This window comes from Hevea brasiliensis, chromosome 7 (assembly GCF_030052815.1).
Source record: "Hevea brasiliensis isolate MT/VB/25A 57/8 chromosome 7, ASM3005281v1, whole genome shotgun sequence".
Classification (NCBI taxonomy): Eukaryota; Viridiplantae; Streptophyta; class Magnoliopsida; order Malpighiales; family Euphorbiaceae; genus Hevea; species Hevea brasiliensis.
The window spans coordinates 15,383,317-15,392,529 of record NC_079499.1 but is presented as its reverse complement, the minus strand read 5'-3'; positions in this window follow the sequence as shown (position 1 = coordinate 15,392,529).

The following is a 9,213-nucleotide window of genomic DNA, read 5'->3' as shown; positions in this document are numbered from 1 at the left end:
GGTGCATTTCATTCATTCATTTTACAAGAGTTGCTGAAGGAGTACATAATCAACACTTGATCTTGAATTCCTCCCACTGGTCCCACCAATGCTCTTGACCTCCTTGAACTTCTTGCAATCCAATATTACATAGTAATCCTTGGCATACCAAGGCGAATTTACAAAAACTTAAATAAATGAAATTACAACCCAAAAATTATTACAAACTTAATAATACATGCCCAAAATAAATTAAAATAAATTAATTAATTTACAAACCCAAAGAAACATAAAAGAAATAAATCCAATCACATTGGTCTTTTATAGTCCATGATCATCCATCATGCATATCACTATTTAACAATTAAATAAAACATACATACTTAAATTAAATTGAATATCTCATATTCAACTTAAAAATCCAGATTTGAATATGATTCAAATAAATTTTTAAATTCAGATTTGAATCTCATTCAAACAAACTTAAAAATTCATATTTGAATCACATTCAAACAACTTTAAAAATTCAGATTTGAATCACATTCAAACATTTTTTAAAAAATCAGATTTGAATCACATTCAAACATTTTTTAAAAAATCAGATCTGAATTTTATTCAATCAATTTTAAAAAATCAGATTTAAATATGATTCAAACAACTTAAAAAATTCAGATTTGAATCACATTCAAACAACTTTTAAAATTCAGATTTGAATCACATTCAAACAATTTTTTAAAATTCTGATTTGAATCATAATTTAATTGTGTGATAAAAACTACTAATTAAACACTTTAATTAGTCAAAGAATAGGCCTTAGATCATACAACAATTGCAGAATTAAAAGCCAAACCTTAAACCACCCATGGAAGCCAAACCATGCGCACCATTGATGGTGTTTTTTCAAGCATGCCGCCAACTTGCTTTGCAACCAGCAATGAACTTTTGATCTCATGATCAAACACACAATTAAATCATATAATCAACAATCTAAATGGCAAATCTAGTGGCTCGATACCAATTGAAGGCAGGCGTAAAAAACACAAGTTTATACCATTGAATTCAAAAATTTTCATCTAGGGTCACATGCATCATGCAAGATTTATTTTTATCTATTTGATTTCAATGATAAACAACATATTAAAACTCTTTTAATATGTTTTTGGATCTGTATTTGCCATTTAAGATTTTAAAATTAATCAGATTAATTTTAGAACCCTAGATTAAATCAAGAACGATTACACTAACCTCTTGATGCACTGCAGCGTGTCTACGCCTTTGAGATTCATCTTCAGGACACCAGATGTTGTCCCTCTAGCTTGTCCACACCAAGAACACCTATGGGAGCCCTTGAATAGCTTCTAAAGCCTTTTCTATTAATTAGAAATTCAAGTTCTGCCTTTTAAGAGATTAGAGATGTAAACAGGACACTAGAAACAATTTCTAGTGTTCTTAATTCAAGAGATTGATGGCCAATCTCTTTGAATTGATAAGAGATGAAGAATAAGAGATAAAAACCCTCAAAGTGGCGTGACAAAGGAGTGTGGCTGCTGGTTGTGTTTTATTTTCTCATAACAACACTTAAATAGCTAGGTTAACACATTAAACCCTTGCCACATGTCACCCTTTGATTAGCTCTAGGTTTAAGTGACCCAATCACATTGTGCCAAGTGTCAAACCTATATTTAATCTTGATTTTAATCATCTTACATGATTAAAAAAACATTTGGCAAGCTTATGTGTTATGCCATGTGTCACCATCTCATGGTGCCACGTGTCACACTGCAAAATGACCAAAATGCCCCTGTGTCTTAATTTTGAGTTCTCAACCCAAAATAATTATTTTTCTTCTTCTAATTAATTTATATCAAATATAAATTAATTAATTAATCTCTATTAATTAATTTCTCATTAATTAAATTCATATTTAAACACTTTAAATATAAATTTAACTTATATTATACATCCAATAATCTAGATTTGGTTTCAAGTCATGCTAGGGACTTTGCAATCTAATTGCAAACCAAACCTATTTAATTAATCAATTAAACTCTTTAATTAATTAATTAAATCATATTTAAATAGGTGATAACTTGTGTATGTGTGTGACTTACTAGGCTCATCACTAATTGGCAATGAGACATGATATCAACTCTTAATATCATCAGAACTCTTTCTTACCATAAATGATTTCTCTAAATCATTTTATGAACCTCATAGACCATGGTTAACACCTAGCATAGCATGCCATAGCCACCCAATTAGTAATAAGGTTTACCTTAAATGAACCTATAATCATATGTTACCATGCACTAGAATCTCTCATTACAAAATCCCAACTCAAGTGGAGTCATGGTTTATGTCAAACTCCATTTGCTATGAATATTATGTTCTCTTTTAATTCCAGTTCTTGATTAAAAGATTTTCTCATCGAAACTCTTTTACGAATAAATCTATCTGTCCTGGCCAGGAACTTGAAACATCAAGAACAATTAAATGAACATAGGATTTTATCTCTATTTACTTAGAGGAACAGATTCCATCTTGATCAATACCTACCTCCATATATAACTAGTAGGAGCCAACACATGCCCATATACCCATACACAGTACAAGTATGAAAGCAGTATCAAACTCAAACTACCTATATACAAGATAACTGTGCTATCTCAGGTCTAAAGATTATATGCACTGATATGATTTATGACAAAACATTGACAAGAGTAAACTCCATGTGCTTGTCATAAGTGTCACTGGTTCGGCCTACTTATCATTTATAAGTGCCTATCATGTTTGTTATATGGCATGAGACTCACCATTCCATCTTATTTATATCTCATATAAATAACTTGGGAACAAACATGAATACAATCTTTCTGGATAAGTCATGTCCTCATTATGAAGTATCCTCGATTGTGAACCTATTTATGATACTTCGTGCTAGAAATATTGTCACTCATATTCTTAACAACTTAAGAATAATATTTCTAACAAAATATCAATGGACCTTTTCTATTACACATAAATATATTATGTAAACGGAAAAGTGGAAATGCCTTTTATTAATAAAAATATGTACAAGATACATACTAAATGATATGCTCTAGGGCATACTACTAACAATAATTAATGTCATTGCAGAAGGACCAAATGATTGGAAATATCAAGGAAAGAGACCAATGGACACAGAGATTAAAAGTTCTCTCAGTAGAGAGAGAAACTTTATATTCAGATCTGATCACTTTTAGCGTAAAAGATTACGAGGAGGTAAAACGTCCCCATTCTTACCTTTTGGTGGTAAATATTTTGTTATACAAGTACACTATGAGGAGAACTCTAGTAGATATTGGCAGTTTTGTCAATTTGATCATTCTTGAAGTATAAGAAAAACTCGAATTATAGAGGAAGGATCTCACAGAGGTAGCTTATCCTTTGGTTGGATTGGGAGATAAAACAATCCCAGTAGTAGAGATGGTTAACCTCATTGTGGGGTTAGGAGATGGTACCTTCCAAAAAAATATTTATGTTGAGTTTGTAGTTGTGGATATTCCTTTATCTTATAATGTCATATTGGAGAAGCTTATTTTAAATGGTAATGGGATTTTGATTAACATGGATTGCTTTTGCATGAAGTTACCTGCAACAGGGGGAGTTGCTGTAGTTTGGGGGGGTCAATAATTAGCCCAGGAGTGTTACAGGCAGTCTGCCAAAGTGGCTACCAAGACTACTTTCCCTATTGATCTCCTAGAAAAGTCGAAGTCCCATATCTCATCAGAACAAGTTGATGAAGTAAAGATGTACAACAATTTCTAAGAAAACGCATCAAGTTACGCCCTACTCTCAAGGAACTGGATAGGGAGACTGTCATTAACACCTTAAGAGAGCGTGTTAACACTTTTGCTTGGAGTTCGGAGCAAGTAAATGGATTCGATCACTCTGTCATGATGCATAGTTTGAACGTGGATTTGACCTTCAAGCTGGTTCAGCATAAGAAATGATGAATCGCCCCAGATAGGCAGTAAGTCGTTAAGGATGAAGTAGTTAAGTCATTAGTTTGGTTTTGGTTCAAGAGGAAGGTGATGAGCAAAGGCCAATCTACTAACCAGTCAGGTGTTGAAAGTGGCCAAGCTCAATTATCCAGCATTGGAAAAGCTTGCTTTTGCAGTATTATCAATAGCAACAAAATTAAGGTTGTAATTCGAGTCGCACACTATTAAAGTCCAAATCAATTATCCTTTGAGAAAGATATTGCATTGCTCAGAGACATTGGGCTACTTGGCTACATGGAGCATATGACATCAGATATGTCCTCACAATGGCACTTAAAGCTCAGGCACTAGCTGATTTTATAGCAAAAATGATACTATCAGTATAAGAGGAAAAGGAAACAAGGGAAAAATGGAATGTTTGGATCGATGGAGCTATAACATCAATAGGGGTTGGGATTGGAATTGTGTTGGAAGTGCTTTACCACATCAAGCTCTATTATATAGCTTAGTTAGCTTTCCATGCCATCAATAACGTGGTAGAGTATGAGGCATTCCTAACGGCACTTTGAATTATGAAGAAGGTATGAATCCCAAATGTTATTATTTTTTGTGACTCACAATTGATTGTTAATCAATGTTAGGGCAATTTTTGAGTCAAGGACTCAAACTTGGCAAAGTATGAGGTAAGAATTCAGAAATATATGCAGGAGATCCGATCTAATTTCGAAGAGGTGATCATCTTACAAATTCCGAGATTAGAAAATAATGAAGCTGATGCATTAGCCAAGTTAGCAGCCTCAGGTGAGTAGCACTTAACTCAGCCTATACCTTTGGAAGAGATTACTTTCCCAACTATTGATCAAGTGGAGGCATTGCCAATTGACATTAGTTCTACTTGGATGACCCTAATTTTTTGTTATTTGGACAATGAGATATTACCTGATGATCCTCTTGAAGTAAAAAAGATAGTACAAAAGTCTTCTGGTTATAGTGTCCTAGATGGATGGCTTTATAGAAGATCCTTTTTGCAACCTTGGTTGAAATGCATCACTCCTGAGGAAGGGGTGGCGATCTTGATTGATATTCATGAAGGTATGTGTGGTAGTCATGAAGGTGCTCGGACCATAGCCAAGAAAGCTCTTAGGCAGGGGTATTTCTGGCCTTCAGCAGTGGACGATGCCAAGGAATTGGTTTAGAGATGCAGAAAATTCCAGCAGCATAACTTTATTCCTTAAGCTTTGGCAGAAAGGTTATCGGCTATTGGGAGCCCTTGGTCATTTTATCAGTGGGGAATTGATATCCTGGGTCCATTTCCTAAGGCTTCGGGATCTAGAAAGTTTGTAATTGTGGCCATTGATCATTTACTGAGTGGACTGAGGCAGAAGCAGAAGCCTCCAGTTAATCATTGTTGATAAGGCGATCCCCTTTGTTAGACAAATATTTTTTTTGTAGATTTGACATTCCTAAAGTAATTATCACTAATAATGGCACTCAGTTCGGAAGCTGTAAGTTCAAATCTTTCTGCTCAAAATAGGGCATTGACCTCTGGTTTGCTTTCACTTACCATCCTCAAACTAATGGAATGACAGAAGTCACTAATCATAACATTTTAAATGGCTTGAAGCGAAGGCTGGGCAAAACTAAGGGAATGTGGCAGGATGAGTTAGCACACGTTTTGTGGGCATTCCGGACTACTCCTAGATCGACAACTGTGAAGACACTGTTCTCCTTAGCATATGGCTCAGAAGCTGTTATTCCTACAGAAATTACCGTGCTCAGTGCTTGGACTGAGAATCTTGAGATTGCTGTAAATAAAGATGATATTCGATTTAATCTTGACTAAGCGGAAGTCCTACATGAATGTGCATACATTTGGATGGTGGAGTATAGACAAAGGATGGTTCGAGTATATAACCAACATGTGAGACACCCATCTTTCATAGTCGGATTTCTAGTCCTAAAAGGAGCTATCTTAGGGGGGTGATCAGGGCTGGCAAGCTCGGTAGCAATTGGGAAGGCCCCTATGTTATATCTAAAGTCATCCGGGTCTTATAAGATTACTTATCTCAATGGTAGTGATTTACCTCAGCCTAGAATATCTGTAATTTACACAAATTTTATCAATAAAGACTTTTGACTATTTGATATGACTTTGTCTACAAATGCCCTAAAGAGGTAATTTCCAATTTAATACCCTTAAGAGGTATGTAGGCAATCTCTTGCCCATCTAATACCCTTAAGAGGTATGTAGACGATTTCCCAAAAAGAACCTAAAGGGCTTTAAGACGATCTGTCACCCATCTAAGACTTTAAGGGGCACTAAGGCGATCTGTCACCCAAATATAATATTAGGCACAATGGCTAACTTGCAGGCATAAAGCCTATAGAACAATCATATCAGATAGATTTTATCTGTTAATGATTATTCTTATGGGCAGTACTGCTATCTGTAGTCCCTAATTGGTATACTAATTGATCCAAATTAAATAAGTAAGTCTAGGTATACTATGGGCAGTTACACATTATTACTTATTTATTTGAAATGTTCATATCACTGTATAGTGGGAAAATAGGTCCCACATACCCCTTTCATGTGGTTTAGTGTTTAATGGCTTGTTAGAGTTAAATTCCTACCATAAGATAATTTATTTCATGGACCTTTCTTTAGGTTCAGTTTTTGTGTCTTACTTTTACCTATCCATTTGATCAGTTTGTAGCCACTGTTTGGCCACACTTTCTTCATGAAAGTTATTCCTCTATGTCTTATCTTTATTTTCCCTTTTGAATCATGTCAATTTGATTTTTAGAACTCAAGTTCTGGTTGGATAACCATAACTGATTCATTTCCAGATTCTGGTTCCTTAACTAGGCAGCTTTTGGACTTAAAGTTTACATAATTAATGGAACATGTTGCAGTTACTTTTAGGCATAGTGATTTTCATAGAAATTGTTGTCCTATGTCTCGTAGTCACTTAAAATTTTTAATCACAATTTTTCAAGTTTTTTGGAATTATTTATGGCCAATTAACTGACCTGGACTCATGTATCCTGTGCCAACAGAATTTCAGTTCAGGTCAGTGACTGCAAGTCAACTTTTAAGGTTCTTAATTTCATAATTTGAGGAAGGTTTTTGAAACAAAGTTGGAGCCCTGTTTCTTAGGTTTCTAGAAAGGTATGACTCATCCCAACTGGATTTTTCTAGTGGGAGATATGACTAAAAGGCTGTTCTGGGGTCAAATGAAGTTTGGTTAGATTCCAGGTTTTGATATATTGACTTGTTTTAATAATTTGACCTAGTTCTCTTGATTTCTGGGTTTTGGTCAAAATACCAATTTTGTAGATCTATGTCTTGTGGACATTTTGCCACTGGTTTCATTACATTTGAATTCTTGTAGACCATGTTATGGCTATTTTGCCAAAACTAGTCGGGTAAGTTTATGTCCAGCAGTTTCTGGGCAACCTAGTTCTGGACAGTTTTGTGACCCAATTTGGGCCAGCAATTTAGTTTGGTTTAAGGCATTTCTGGGTTCTATGGTCTTCATGAAAATTGTAGCCCTATGTCTTATCTTTTCAATAGTATAAAATTCAGGTTATTTGGACTAGTATAGAGGGAGTTATGACCAAATGAATACGTACTGTTCATTTGGTCATTTTCTGGGTTTTGTGCAGGGTCATCTGGATTGGGACAGTATTTAGGTCAAGTTTTGGACAGAATTTGGGCATAGTTTTTTCATGAAAAATGAAGTGTTTTGGGTCTGGTTTCACCTCCAATTGGCCTCATACCAATTGGAGCAACACAAAATCAGTTATGGCTCAAAACTCAAGCTGGACTCAGTAAGTCCCAAACCTGCAGAAAAAGCGCTCCCAAATTTTTCAATTTACTCAAACTTTCTTACTTCAATTGGCATACATAGCACTTCTATGAGCAACAATTTTATCTCAATTAGGTTAATTTCAACAATTATACAAAATCCCTAATTCATGTACACAAACCCTAATTTCAAAGTTTCAAACTCAATCAATTCAATCCCTTTCACTTCCCATACATATACTGATACCAATCATCATCTTTAACTCATTTACTTCATTTGAGCACATCAAAGCCCAACAAATTTCTTGGCTGTCGAAAATGGTGACATTATGGGTTCATGGATTTCTTTTTAATTTCTTAAAATTTCTACTTATCTCAAGCTATTTTCAAGGATTAAAAGAAGAATGAAGGAAGAAAAGCACTAACCTTTTGTGACCCAGCTTGTAACTTCCCAAAACTTCAAATTTCCTTCTTCTTATTGCTACCTAAAGCTTCCTTATGGTGTGGAGATGATTTTTAGTAAAAAGAGTTTAAGGTTTTAGGGGGGAAAAGCTTAGGGAATCAAGCTTGGAGAAAGAAAAATGGAGGGAGAGAGAGCTTTGAGAATTCGGCCATGGTGGGGAGAGAGGAAGAAGAAGAAGACTTTGGTTGGTGGGTTTTGTCTCTTATGCCTATATATATATATATATATATATATATATATATATATATATATATATATATATATATATATATATATATATAATTATTGTACTTTAATTTTTTTTATAATGTCATAAGTCTTTTTTCTTTTCTTTTCTTCTTCTTTCTCTTCTCATTTTTCTAATTTAAATTCATAAATTTTAATTTATGTTAATTATTTTATTCTCTCAATTTTTTTTTAATTTGACATTTAGGTCAAAATTTACCTCTGGGGCAAAATGACCAAAATGCCCTTCGTGATGCTCATCGGGTTATTATTTTTTTTTGTACCAATTAATAAATTCTATAAATTTTATTTTATTTTCTCTAAATTTTTTCTATATTTTCTAAAATTTTTTTAACATTTATTCCATCAATTTATGTCTTCTCACTATATTTTAAGTGTAGTTCCAAACATTCTGACTGTCCGAACAGACATTATTCGTCAGAACAGTAGAATATACGGATTACTTACGATGAGGGCATTACAGAAAGTGCCCTTAAGGCACCCTATTTTCTCTTGAGCCATATTATCGGTAGCAATGGCTTCTAGCTTTAGGCTACTAGAGTACAGTAACAGATCTTCTAGACTCTCCTTCTTTAGTTGCTTTCAATCTTTGGATAGGTAAACAAAAGCGCTCAACACTAGAGTAAAGTCTCTGTTGTTCTTTACAAATCAGTTCTCTCGGATGGACTGAGCCAGGATCTATGAGCCTAGGGATATTGGAACACTACCACTGATCATATGCTCGGAAG